The sequence below is a fragment of the Sturnira hondurensis genome, unplaced genomic scaffold (genome assembly GCF_014824575.4).
Source record: "Sturnira hondurensis isolate 20B ecotype Veracruz unplaced genomic scaffold, ASM1482457v3 Scaffold0013348, whole genome shotgun sequence".
NCBI classification, from domain to species: domain Eukaryota; kingdom Metazoa; phylum Chordata; class Mammalia; order Chiroptera; family Phyllostomidae; genus Sturnira; species Sturnira hondurensis.
The window spans coordinates 92,720-107,383 of record NW_028085979.1 but is presented as its reverse complement, the minus strand read 5'-3'; the positions used below and the strand labels follow the sequence as shown (position 1 = coordinate 107,383).

Here is a 14,664-nt window from a genome sequence, read left to right as displayed (position 1 = left end):
TATGTATAAAAATTTTTCAAGACAAGGTCAAAGAGTTTACTGCCTGTGTTTTCTTTCTTTTATTTTTAAGACAGGGAATACTTTATTCAAACCCATCAGAGATATGAACTAATTGAGCCTGTAACAAAGTGTCATGTTTTAAAGCATAGGCCAGTAATTGTATATGAATATACAATGCTACATACAAATTAACTGATCAGACCATAACTTTTCAATGTTTAAAACAGAATAAACCTCCCTGTAAAAGCAGCACCATTGTGGCATTTTAACTTTAATATTTCTCTCCTCCTTCCTCACCCTCTCCTTCAACAGAATCCACACCAACTACCTCATAATCCTTCCCTAAGGGAGCCATGTCCTCATGGGCCTCAGAGAACTCTTTCCTATATACCCTCACCCACATACCAGTGGACAAAGGCACATTTGGCCTACTTCAGGTCAAACTTGTGTTCTAGGCAAGCCCAGGCCTCAGCAAAAGCTGTGGTGTTGCTCAGTATGCACACAGCTCACTGTACTTTAGCCAGATCTCCATCCACCAGGCACCACAGTGGGAGGCTGGTAATTAATGCCAACTTTGAAGACAGTGGGGCACCAATCCACAAATTGGATGGTATGCTTGGTCTTGATGATGGCAATGGTAGCATTGACATCTTTGGGAACCATGTCACCATGGTAGAAGGGGCAGCAAGCCATATATTTACCATGATTAGGATCATATTTTACCATCTGGTTTGCTGGCTCAATGCATGCATTGGTGATCTCTGTTACAGAAAACTTCATGGTAGGCTTTCTCAGCAGAGATGATAGGAGCGTACGTGGCCAGAGGGAAATGGATGTGGGGATAGGGCACCAGGTTGGTCTGGAATTTGGTGAGATCAACATTGAGGGCTTCATCAAACCTAAGGGAAGCAGTGATAGAAGATACCATGTGACCTATCAACCTATTCAGGTTAGTTATGGTTGGGTGCTTGATATCAAGGGTTCTGTGACAAATGTCATAGATGGCATTTTTGTCAACTATAAAGGCACAATCAGAGTGCTCCAGGGTGCTGTGAGTGGTGAGGATGGAGTTGTAGGGCTCCACTACAGCTGTGGAAACCTGAGGGGCTGGGTAAATGGAGGACTACAGCTTCAACTTCTTGCCATAATCGACAGAGAAATGCTCCATCAGCAGGGAGGTGAACCAAAGCTGTGGAAAACCAAAAAGCCCTGAAGACCTATACACTGGTCAGCCAGTTTCTGAATTCAGTCCAAGACAAAGTTAATGATCTCCTTGACGATGGTGTAGTGTCCATGGGCATAGTTATTGGCAGCATTTTCCTTGCCTGTGATCAGCTGCTCAGGACGGAAGAGCTGGCAGTAGGTTCCAGTGCAAACTTTATCAATGACTGTGAGTTCCAGTTCTATAAACACTGCCCTGGGCACATGCTTGCCAGTGCCTGGCTTACTAAAGATGGTGTTGAAAGAGTCATCTCCCCCTTCAATGGTCTTGTCACTTGGCATCTAGTCATCAGTCTGAATGATGTGTTCCAGGCAGTAGAGTTCCCAGCCAGAATTATGGATCTGGACACCAATCTGCCCAACACGAATGCAGATGCACTCATGCATGGTTGCTGCTTAGCAGCTGCCAAGTGGATGGTGGAGAGGAAGAAGATGAGGAGTTGTTACTTCTTACAGCCTGACTCTTAGGCAGAAGATGTAAGACAACCTACTCTTTTCTTTTTTAAAAACATTTTTTTATTTATCACCTTTAACAGGAAGCTAGCAACAAAACAAACAAGCAAGCAAAATAATTACAAAGACACTGAAATAGAGAACAAAAGGACAGCAACTAGAGGGGAGAGGGGATGGAATTTCAGGGGAAAAAGGGGAAGGATTTACAGGAACTAGTATAAAGGACACCTGGACAACAACTAAGGGGGGTGGAAATGGGAGGGAGGTGGGGAGCATTGGGAGGGTGGGCTGGGATGGGAGTAAAAGAGAGAAAACTGTACTTGAACAATAATTAAATTTTAAAAACTATTTGAAAAAAGAGATTTTATTTATTTAGTTTTAGAGAGTGGGGAAGAGAGGGAGAGAGAGGGAGAGAAACATCAATGTGTGAGGGAAACATTGATCAGTTGTCTTTCACATGCCCCCAACCGGGACCTGGCCTGCAAGCCAAACATGTACCCTGACTGGGAAATCAATCAGTGACCTTTCGGTTTGTGGGACAGTGCCCAACACACTGATCCACACCAGTTGGGGCTACTGCCTATGTTTTCTTCTAGGAGTTTTATGATTTTGGGTCTTACATTTAAACCTTTAATTCAGTTCTGGCCAAGATGGAAGTGTAAGTAGAAGCTACTGCCTATGTTTTCTTCTAGAAGGTTTATGATTTTAAGTTTTACATTTAAACCTTTAATTCAGTTCTGGCCAAGATGGAAGTGTAAGTAGAAGCACTTCCTTGCACAACCAAAAGGAGGATTACAACCAATCTAAAATCAACAAACAACCAGAAGTACCAGAAAATCAAACTGCATGGAACTCCAATAACCAAGGAATTAAAGAAACCAGACCAACAAGACCAATGCTCCAAGACAAAGAAATATGGCCCAAATGAAAGAACAGAGCAAAACTCCAGAAAGTGAGCTAAGCAATGAGGAGATAGCCAACCTATCTGATGGAGAGTTCAAAGCCCTGGTAATCAAAATACTCACAGAACTGAATGAGCTCTGTCACAAAATGAAGGAACAAATGAAGACTACCTGAAGTGAAATAAAGCAAAATATTCAGGGAACCAACAGTGACAGGAAGAAAACCAAGACTCAAATCAATGATTTGGAACAAAAGGAAGAAATAATCATCCAACTGGAACAGAATGAAGAAACAAGAATTCAAAAAAAATGAAGAGACTTAGGAACCTCTGGGACAACTTTAAACATTCCAATATCCAAATTACAGGGGTGCCAGGAGGAGGAGAACAAGAACAAGAAATTGAAAACTCATCTGAACAAATAATGAAGGGAAACTTCCCCAATATGGTGAAGGAAATAGACTTCCAGGAAGTCCAGGAAGCCCAGAGAGTCCCAAGGAAGTTGGATCCAAAGAGGAACACATCAAGGCACATCATTATTAAGTTACCCAAGATTAAATATAAAGAGAGAATCCTAAAAGCTGCAAGAGGAAAGGAGAGAGTTACCTACAAAGGAGTTCCCATAAGGCTATCAGCTGATTTCTCAAAAGAAATCTTACAGGCAAGAAGGGGCTGGAAAGAAGTATTCCAAATCATGAAAGGCAAGGACTTACACCCAAGGTTACTCTATCCAGCAAAGCTATCATTTAGAATGGAAGGGCAGATAAGTGCTTCCCAGATAAAATCAAGTTAAAGGAGTTCATCATCACCGAGCCCTTATTATATGAAACGTTAAAGGGATGTATCTAAGAAATTGAAGATGAAAAACTATGAACAGTAAAATGACAACAAACTCACAACTATCAACAAATGAACCTGAAAAAACAAAGAAAAACAAAGAAAACAAAAACTAAGCAAAGAATAGAACAGCGACAGAATCAGAAAAATGGATATCACACGAAGGGTTTTCAGTGAGGAGGGGAGGAATAGTGGAGAAAAGATACAGGAAATGAGAAGCATAATTGGTAGTCATGAAATAGATGAAGAGAGGTCAAAATGGTATAGGAAACAGAATTCAAATAACTTATAAGTTCAAACCATAAACATGAACTAAGGGGGGAATGCTGTAGGGTTGGGGGTGCAGTGTAGAGGGGGGATAAAGAGGAGAAAATTGGAAAAAATGTAACAGCATAATCAATAAATTATACTTTAAAAACTTTGATCTATTTTGAGTGCATTTTTGTATATACTAAGATGATCTAGTTTCATATTTTCATGTATCTGCCCAGTTTTCCGAACACCATTGTATATTCTTGCCTCCTTTGTCATATATTAATTGACCATATAGGTGTGGGTTTATTTCTGGGCTCTCTATTCTGTTCCATTGATCTATGTGTCTGTTTTTATGCCAGTATCATGATGTTTTGATTACTATAGCCTCTGGTATACCTTGATATCAGGTAGTGTGATACCTCTAACCCTTTGGGTGTGCTATTGATAGAACTAATCAGGTAGTGCTCTTGTGTGATCTGAAGGTGGCTACCAGGTGTGTTGGTTTTGGGGCCTCTTGGGAGGGTCTCCTGGTAGAAGCTACAAAGCTATCCATGGTTGGTAGCTGCCTTGCTGGGCCTGGAGAGAAGTGGGAAAGGTCATGCTGTGAACCAGGCTGACTACCACCAGTGCTGGGCTTGGTGCTGCTCAGCAAGGAGCACAAAGCATGCAGAGGCCACCACAGACCTTTGAGAGTTTTTAGTAAAGTGTGCAGACTAGGCTGGCTGCCTGTGAGGAACAGCTAAGAAAAAAGCCTCAGGTGGTACATGAGCTGGGTGGAAAAAGGTCTCAGGGAGTCACTAGTATGAGGTAAGCAATGTTCACAGGTTAATTCAGATTCAAATATGGTGTTCACCTGTGTATACAGGGTGTGTGGGAAGAGGGCTTAACACGAACAATGGTGGCTGCCCCTCCAGCCCTAGCCCTGAAGCCACACAGTTACATTTCTCCCCTTATGACCCTGGCACCTTTTGAGCTGTTGTCCCTAAGTGTTCATGAGTGAGTCTGTGAGCAGGCCCTTTAAGAGGATACCTTGGTTTCCAGAAGCTCTCCATCTCATGCAGACTGAAACCCTTCTGATTGTTTACAGCCAGATATTGTGGGGACTCCTCTTCCTGGCTCAGGGAACTTGGTGTTGGTCTGGAGCCCCTTGCTCCTGGAGGGACCTCCAGAGCCAAGATATCCTTCCTGAATCTCAAATGCTACATATGGGTATAAGACCATCTTACTCCTTGACTCTGTCCCTCCTACTAGTCTCAAAATGGGTTCTTCTTTTTTAAATTATTTTTATTTATGTATAGTTTCTACACAATCTTATATTGGTTATATCAGTTTTAAGTATACAATGTAGTGATTTGACATTTTTATAACTTATAATTTGATCACCCCATTGATTCTAGTGACCACCTGTCACCATGCAAACTTATCACAACATCATTAACCATATTTCTCTCCTTTTTCACACATTAAACTTACACCCTTCCTTCTGGTAACCATCCCTTTGGTTTCTGTTTCTATGTGTCTATTTTTTTTTGTTTCCACATATAAGTGAAATCACATGGTTGGTGTCTTTCTCTGCCTGACTTTTACCCTCTACATCCTTCCATGTTTTTGCACATGGCAATTAAAAAAGGTTGTATTCGTTTCAATTGTTGTGTAATGTACCAATGTGTATATATACCACAGTATTTTTTGTATAATTTTTTAATTTTTATTTTTTATTCAGTTATTGTTCAAGTACAGTTTTCTGTCTTATATTCCCAGCCCTGCCCACACCCCCCCAGTGCTCCCCACTTCCCTCCCATTTCCACCCCCCACCTTAGTTATGGTCCATGTGTCCTTCATACATGCTCCTGTGATTCCTTCCACTTTCCCCTGTGATTCTCTCCCCTCTGCCCTGTGGTCCCTGTCAGCCTGTTCTGTATTTGAGTGTCTTTAGTCATATTTTGCTTGCTTGTTTGTCTTCTTGTTTAGATTAATGTTAAAGGTGAGATCATATGGTACTTGTATTTCACTGCCTGGCTTATTTCACGCAGCATAATGCTTTCCAGTCCCATCCACGATGTTGCAAAGGGTAGGAACTCCTTCTTTCTTTCTGCTGCATAGAATTCCATTGTGTAAATGTACCATAGTTTTTTTTTAATTCTTGTTCAAGTACAGTTTTCTGTCTTGTATTCCCAGCGCTGCACGCCCCCCAGTGCTCCCCACCTCCCTCCCATTTCCGCCCCCACCTTAGTTATTGTCCATGTGTCCTTTATACTTGTTCATGTGAATCCTTCCCCTTTTCCCCTGTGATTCTCTCCCCTCTGCCCTCTGGACCTTGTCAGCACGTTCTGTATTTCAGTGTCTTTGGTTACATTTTGCTTGCTTGTTTGTTTTGTTGTTAAGATTCCTGATAATGGTGATATCATATGGAATTTGTCTTTCACTGCCTGGCTTATTTTGCTGAGCATAATGCTTTCCAGTTCCATCCATGATGTTGCAAAGGCTAGGAGCTCCTTTTTCCTTTCTGCAGCATAGAATTCCATTGTGTAAATGTACCATAGTTTTTTGATCCAGTCATTTAGCAATGGGCATCTAGGTTGCTTTCAACTCTTGGCTATCATAAATTGTGCTGCTACGAACATCGGGGTGCATAGGTTCTTTTGGATTGGTGCTTCAGGGTTCCTAGGATATACTCCCAACAGTGGAATTGCTGGGACAAAAGGCAGGTCCATTTTTAGTTTTCTTAGAAAATTCCATACTGTTTTCCATAGTGATTGTACCAGTCTGCAATCCCACCAACAGTGAACTAGAGCCCCCTTTTCCCCACAACCTCTCCAACACTTGTTTATTTATTTGTTTATGGTAGCCATTCTGACTGGTGTTAAGTAATATCTCATTGTGGTTTTAATTTGCATCTCTCTGGAAGGCAGCTAAGCTCACCACTATACCACCAACGCTGACTTAATTTGCATCTCTCTGATAGCTACTGAGCATCTTTTCATGTGTCTCTGTATCCTCTGTATGTCCTCCTTGGAGAAGTGTCTGTTCAAGTCCTTTGTCCATTTGTTAATTGGATTGCTCATCTTCTTCCAGTGGAGTCATGCCAGTTCTTTGTATATTTTTGAGATTAAACCTTTGTCTGAGGTATCACTGGCAAATATGTTTTCCCAAACAGTTGGTTCTCTTTTTATCTTGATATTGTTATCCTTAGCCATGCAGAAGCATTTAAGTTTGTAAGATCCCATTTGTTTATTCTTTCCTTTATGTTCCTTGCTCTGGGGGACGTATCAGTAAAAATAATGCTGCCTGAAATATCTGATATTTTCCTGCTAATGTTCCCCTCTAGGGCTTTAATGGTTTCCCAGATTATATTTAAGTCTTTTATCCACCTTGAATTTATTTTGGTGTATGGTGTAAGTTGGTGCTAGAGTTTCATGTTTTTTTGCATGTAGCTGTCCAGTTCTCCCAACACCATTTGTTGAAGAGGCTATCCTCTTCATTTTATGTTACTGCCCCCTTTGTCGAATATTAATTGACTGTAGAGATTTGGGGTTATTTCTGGGCTCTCTGTTTTGCTCTCTGTCTATATGCGTGTTTTTATGCTAGTACCAGGCTGTTTTGATTACAGTGGCCTTGTAATACAGTTTGATATCAGGTATCATACTCCCTCCTACTTTGTTCTTCTTTCTCAAAATTGCAGCTGCTATTCAGGGTCTTTTATGGTTCCATATAAATTTTTGAAGTGTTTGTTCTATGTCTGTGAAATATGCCATTGGCACTTTAATAGGTATTGCATTGAATCTGTAAATTGCTTTGGGTAGTATGGACATTTTGATGATGTTTTCTTCCAATCCATGAACACAGTACATGTTTCCTTTTGTTTGTGTCTTCCTTGATTTATTTCTTCAGTGTTGTGTAGTTTTCTGAATACAGGTGTTTTACCTCCTTGGTTAGGTTTATTCCCAGATATTTTATTTTTGTTTTTGCTATATCGAATGGGATTTTTTTCTTGATTTCTGCTTCTGCTGCTTCATTATTGGTATACAAAAATGCCTTTAATTTCTAGATATTGACTTTGTATCCCACTATTTTGCCAAATTCACTTATTAGTTTGAGCAGTTTTTGGGTAGAGGCTATAGAATTTTCCAGGTACAATATCGTGTCATCTGCAAACAGAGACAGTGTTGCTTCCTCCTTTCCAATTTGGATTCCTTTTACTTATTTTTCTTGCCTGATTGCTGTGGCTAGGACTTCTAATACTACATTGAATAGAAGTGGTGAAAGTGGACAACCTTGTCTTGTTCCTGATCTCAGTGGAAAAGATTTTAGTTTTTGCCCATTGAGTATGATGGTGGCTGTAGGTCTCTTATATACGGACTTTATTGCCTCGAGGAATGCTCCCTCTATTCCCACTTTCCTGAGTGTTTTATCATAAATGGTTGTTGTACCTTATCAAAAGCTTTTTCCACATCTATTGATATGATCATGTGATTTTTGTCTTTGCTTTTGTTTATATGATGCATTACATTTACTGATTTGTGAATATCGAACCATCCTTGCATCCCTGGAATGAAAGAATCCCACTTGGTCATGGTGAGTGATCTTTTTAACGGATTGTTGGCTACAGTTTGCCAACATTTTTGTTGAGGGTTTTAGCGTCTATGTTTACCAGCAACATTGGCCTGAAGTTTTCTTTTTTTGTGGTATCTTTACCTGGTTTGGGGATTAGGATGATGCTGGCTTCATAGAAAGAGATTGGGATTCTTCCATTATTTTGGATTTTTTGGAATAGCCTGTGAACAATAGGAGTTAGCTCTTCCTTAAATGCTTTGTAGAATTCTCCTGTGAAACCATCTGGTTCAGGGCTTTTGTACTTCAGATTTTTTATTATTTCTTCAATTTCATTTGCTGTTATTGGTCTATTCAGTTATTCTGCTTCTTCTTCATTGAGTTTTGGAAGATTATATTTTTCTAGAAATTTGTCCATTTCACCTAGGTTTTCAAACTTTTTTGCATACAATTCTTCATAGTAATTTCTTACAATCCTCTGTATTTCTGTGGTATCAGTTGTAATCTCTCCTCTTTCATTTCTGATTGTGTTCATTTGTGTTCTCTTTTTATTTCTTCTTCTTGTCTGGTTGCTATGGCTAGGACTTCCAGTGCCTGAAGAATTGTGAAAGAGGACATAACTATGTTATTTCTGATCTTAAGAGAGACACTTTTGTTTTTTTCCTGCTCAGTATGATGTTGGCTGTGGGGTTTTTCGATATTGCCTGTATTATATTGAGGTATTTTCCTTTTATTCCCACTTTGCTGAGAGTTGTATCATAAATGGTGTTGTACTTTATCAAATGCTTTTTTGTACCTATTGATATGGTCATATGACTTTTTATCCTTCCTTTTGTTTATGTGCTTTATCACATTCATTGATTTGTGGATACTGTACCAATCTTTCATACCAGGAATAAATCCCACATGATAATGGCATATGAATCTTTTTAATGTATTGCTGGATCCTCTTTTGGCTCTTAATATAGTATTCATTTTAAATCCTATGTTGACACATGTAACGTTGCTGCCCTACCTTTAAATTTTTTATTTAGGTTAAATATCTTTCCCCATCCTTTTACTTTTAGTCTGTGTGTATCTTTCATTCTGAGGTGCCTCTCTTGTAGACAGCATATATATGGGTTTTGCTGTCTTATCAGCTTAGCTACCCTCTGGCATTTGATTGGAACTTTTAAGCATTTACATTTAAAGTGATTACTCATAGGTACAGATTTATTGTCATTTTATTCTTTATAACTATGTTTATCTGTTTATTTTATTTTTCTTTTTAACGAAGACCCTTTTACATTTCTTTTAATACTAGTTTGGGGTAACTACTCTTCTAGCTTTATGGGTAACCTCATGATGCAGGTGTTATTGTGGTTGATGTTGTCCTAAAGGTCCCTTAATCTGTTCTCATTTATTAATAATCATTTTTTTCTGTTTACTTCCAAATCTTGGCTATTGTAAGTAATACTGCAGTGGACATAGGGATGCACATATCTTTTCAAATTAGTGTTTTTTGTTTTCTCTGGATAAATACCCAGAAGTGGAATTGGTGGTTTATATCCTATATCTATTTTTAGTTTCTTGAGGAATCTTTATACAGGGCTGCACCAGTTTACACTCCTGCCAACAGTGCATCTCAAGGGCTCTCTTTTCTCTTTGCTGTTCTTATTGGGTGTTCTCTTTTACCCTGTATTCCAAATCACTGATTTAATCATCTGCCTCCAGTGTGCTGTTTGTTCCTCCTAGTGTAATCTTCATTTCTGACTAGTTCTTTTTCATGGTTTCTATCTTCTATTTTATGCTAGCTATCTTGTTTTTTTTTGTTGTTGTTGAGGTCCTCAGTAATTTCACTGAGCATTTTTTTGGAACTCTATATCTGCTAAATTGCTTGCCTCTATTTCACTTGGCTCTTTTTCTGGAGATTTCTCCTGTTCTTACATTTGGGCCATATTTCTTTTACTCCACATTTTGGCTGCATCTTTATGTTTCTTTTTATATATTAGGTAGGTCTTCTATGTCTCCCAGTCTTGTTAGTTTGGCCTTATGTATTGGTGTCCTGTGGGATCCAGTGATACAGTCTCCATGATCACCTGAGTGGGATGTTTCAGGAATGCCCATTGTGAGGGTTACATGGGACCTTCTTTTGTAATTGAGGCTTTTTTATTGTTGACACTATTAAAGATTTCCCCTATTTCCCTCCACTTTGATCTGCTTCACCCAGCCCTCATACCTACCCCCATCCTTTACCACATTGTTATCCATGTCCTATGCACATATGCATAGATGCCTTTTGACTAATCTCTTCTAGTTCCCTCCACTCCCCTCTCCTCAGAGATCTGTTTGTTCCATGCATTCATGCCTCTCTGGTCTTATTTTATTGTCAGTTTAGCTTGCTCATTATGTTTCACATATGATTAAGATTATATGGTATTTGTCTTTTCTGGCTGGCTTATTTTGCTTAGCATGATATTCTCAAGCATGTTGTCACAAAGGGCAAGAGTTTCTTATTCCTTAGAGCTGCATAATATTCTATTGTGTGAATGTACCACGTATTTTTTATCCACTTATCTACTGATATGTACTTGAGCTGTTTTCAGATCCAGGCTATTGTAAATAATGCTCTTATGAACATAGGGATGCATATATATTTTTCTGATTGGTGTTTTGGGATTTTTAAGATATGTCCCAATTAGTGTGATCTCTGGGTCAAATGGCAGTTCCATTTTTAGTTTTTTGGGGAAACTCCATACTGCTTTCCACAGTGGCTGCATCAGTCTGCAGTACGGTTCTGTTTTCTCCATATGCTAAAATGCACTTGTTGTTTGTTTGTTTATTGATGTTAGGCATTCTTGCAGGAGTGAGATAATACCTCATTGTAGTTTTAGTTTGCATCTCTTTGATGATTAGTTATGTTAAACATTTTTTCATGTGTCTGTTGGCTACATATATGTCCTCTTTGGAGAAGTGTCTATTCAGGTCAAATACTCATTCTTTAATTGGGTTGTTTGCCTTCCTGGTTTTCAGTTGTATAAATTCCTTATAAAATTTGAAAATTAAACCGTTATCATAAAGAGGAACCTAAACAACAAAACAAACAAGCAAAATATAACCAAAGACACTGAAATAGAGAACAGGCTGAGAGGGACCAGAGGGGAGAAAGGAGGGTATTTCAGGGGGAAAGGGGAAGGGTTTACAGGAACAAATAAAAAGGACACATGGACAAAAAGTAGAGGGAGGTGGAAATGGGAGGAAGGTGTGGAGAGTTGGGAAGGTGGGCTCCAATGGGAGTAACAGACATAAAACTGTACTTGAACAATAATTAAACTAAAACAAATTAATTAAATATTAAATTAAAAAATGAAAATAAATATATTCTATGTTTAAATGGAATATTATTGTGATAATCAACATAGGAATGATTGGTTAAAAATTTAAAAGAAAGTAACTTTTATTTTCATTTTTTATTGAGTCATTTTGATTGTTCTTTTCTATTCCCATTTTACTCCCTTACCCTCTCCATCTCTGCCCACTGTCCTTCCCCACCACGATTACCACACTGTTGTCCATCTCCGTAAAAAGACAATACTTAATGGTATTCTGAAATTCACTTTTAGTCATCAGAAAGAATAGATTTACAAGAGCATGTTTTATTACTATTGCATTGTGTGCCTACCACAATATCATAGAATTGTCACTTGAATCTATATAATTTTATTAACCAATATCATCTCATTAAATTTAATTAAAAATACTTCTAAAGATGCTTCTCTTTCTTCTCATTAAAAGCTTCTCAGCTTAGATACACTGGGAAAATCTAAAAAACCATAAGACATGATTCCCCAGGCCAAGTGATCTCACAATCCTAAATCCCTGTAGCATCCCTTGGTCATTACCCCCTGGGGCTATAATTAGCTGCTGCTTAGTTGTATAGCCATTTATGTGTGTGTTTGTGTGTGTGTGTGTGTGTGTGTGTGTTTAATGGTCCTGCATTGGACCAGTTAGTTTCTGAAGAACTGCATATTTCTGAAACTTCAGTGATGCTGTTTTCTTGTTTCCCTTGGCAAAATAGGTAGGTGGGAGAGAAAGAAATAAAATCTATAGCCAGCCAATCAGCCATCTAAGGTCTCTATGTTCCAGTCATGCAAAAATGAAGCTTTCCTTAACTCACTGTGATGTCAGCTTTCTATGTGGTGGGTGGCTGCTGGCAGTAGAGAAGGATGGAGCAGGAATCAGGCCCAGGAATGAGAGTCACTTGTGTGGTCAGTTGAAGGAATGAGACAATGTGTAAGGAAACCTGTACGTCTTACTCTCAAAGAATGAGGATAAAACTGGAAGGATATCAGGGAAGACTCAGAGCTTAGCCTATTACTATTTATCTTTCTCACCAAGTTTCCCAACTGTTTGACCTCTTGTTTAAATATTTATTTTTTTGGTTTCATGTGCCCTCTTCTCTGGCCTGGAGTTTATGGTCAGTCTTGCCGGTTTGTAGGTCTATCCAATGCCTAGGAACCTTTCATCATTTTGCAACCTTCGGCCTCAGCTTTCATTCCACCTTTCAGCCCTCGTCATCCTAATTATTGCAGCTCATTTTGACTGACTGGAAGTTGTTGAGCATTGTTGGTGTGTTACAGCAGAGTCGCATGTAGTGTCTCTGAAAACTGTCATGCACCCTCTCATGGGAAATTTCCATTATTTCATTCTTTGACAGCTCGATCTCATTTATTACATTACTCATTTATTAATTAACCCATTTGATATTAGTTATATTGTGTGTCTACAATGACCCTGTCCACACGTCCCCTTTACAAGGTGGAAAATTTATGGGAATTGCTGTCTCAACTTCTATTTCTTCCCCTTTTTCATTCCACTATCTTCAGTCATGAAATTGCTCTGTTTCTTCCCTTTCTCCTTTGTTTTCCTCCTTTATTATTTTTAAATTTTAAGTAATGAACTTTATTCTTTAGAGCTGTCATTAGTTCACAGTAGAATTGAACAGAAGGTACAGAAAATTCTCCCATACCCTTGTTTTCACACACACACCCTCCCCTTCTAGGAACATCCTTCTCCAGAGTAGTACACTGATGAACCAACACTGACATGCCATTATCACCTTGGTGTTGTATATTTTACAGATTTTGACTAATTATAATGACTTATATCCACCACTGCAGCATCGTATGGAATAGTTTTACTTCCTTACACATCTTCCATGATCTCTTTGCTCATCCCTCCCTCTCCTCTAACGCCCTGGAAACTACTAATCCTTTAACTACCTCCAGAATTTTGCCTTTTCCTAGCCATCATATACTTGCAATCAATCACATAGTATGTATCTTTTCAGATTGGCTTCTTTCATTTAGAAACATGCATTTGTTTCTTTCAGGTCTTTTCATGGCTTGACAGCTCATTTCTTTTTAGCATCAAATCATATTCATTATCTGGATATGCCAGTTAATTTATCCACTCACCTATTAAAGAACATTTTGTTTGCTTCCAAGTTTTGGCAGTTATGAATAAAACTGTTATAAACATACATGTAGTTTTTGTGTGGACGTAAAATTTCAATCCATTTGAGTACATACTTTTTGGTTTTTTTTATTTAAATTTTTTTTCAAGTAAAGTTTTTGGCCTTTTACCCACATCCCAGCCCATACCTTAGCCCTCCCCACTTCTCTCCCATTTCCACCCCAGCCTTGTAATTGTCCATGTGTCCTTTTACTTGTTCCTGTAAACCCTTCTCCCTTTTCCCTGAAATACCCTCCCCTCTCCCTCTAGTTCCTGTCAGCCTGTTCTCTATTTCAGTGTCTTTGGTTATATTTTGCTTGTTTGTTTGTCTTGGTGTTTAGGTTCCTGTTAAAGGTGAGATCATATGGTTTTTGTCTTTCACCACCTGGCTTATTTCTCTTAGGACAATGCTTTCTGGTTCAATCCATGGTGTTGCAAAGGGAAGAAGCTGCTCTTTCTTTCTGCTGCATAGAATTCCATTGTGTAAATGTGCCATAAGTTTTGATCGATTCATTTACTGATAGGGACCTAGGTTTCTTCCAGCACTTGGCTATTGTAAATTGTGCTGCTATGAATATTGAGGTGCATAGGTACTTCTGAATTGGTATTTCAGGGTGATGGCTGGATTTTGTGTTAAGAGTATGCTAGTTTTGTAAGAAACTGTCAAACTCTCTTCCAAAGTGGCTGTACCATTTTTTTCACATTTACTGGCCTTCTGTTCCTGTAGGTCCATGTTCTGGCTAGCATTTGGTGTTTTCGGTATTTTGAATTTTGGCCTCATCATTAATTCCTTATACCTACTTCTTTATTGCCTCCTCATATTTATTTAATAATTCTCTTTTATAGTGCAAGCTTGATTTCTTATTTTTTTCACATTTTTTTATTGTTGTCCAAAAGAAACAAGCAAGGAAAATATAACCAGAGTCTTTGAAACTAAGAACAAATTGACAGTA

At 38.7% G+C, this 14,664-nt stretch overlaps 1 pseudogene; it reads right to left on the bottom strand.

Moving 5' to 3' along the window:
- On the bottom strand, positions 1-1,608 carry LOC118997621 (tubulin alpha-1A chain-like; annotated as a pseudogene).
- Positions 1,609-14,664: the final 13,056 nt, after the last annotated feature.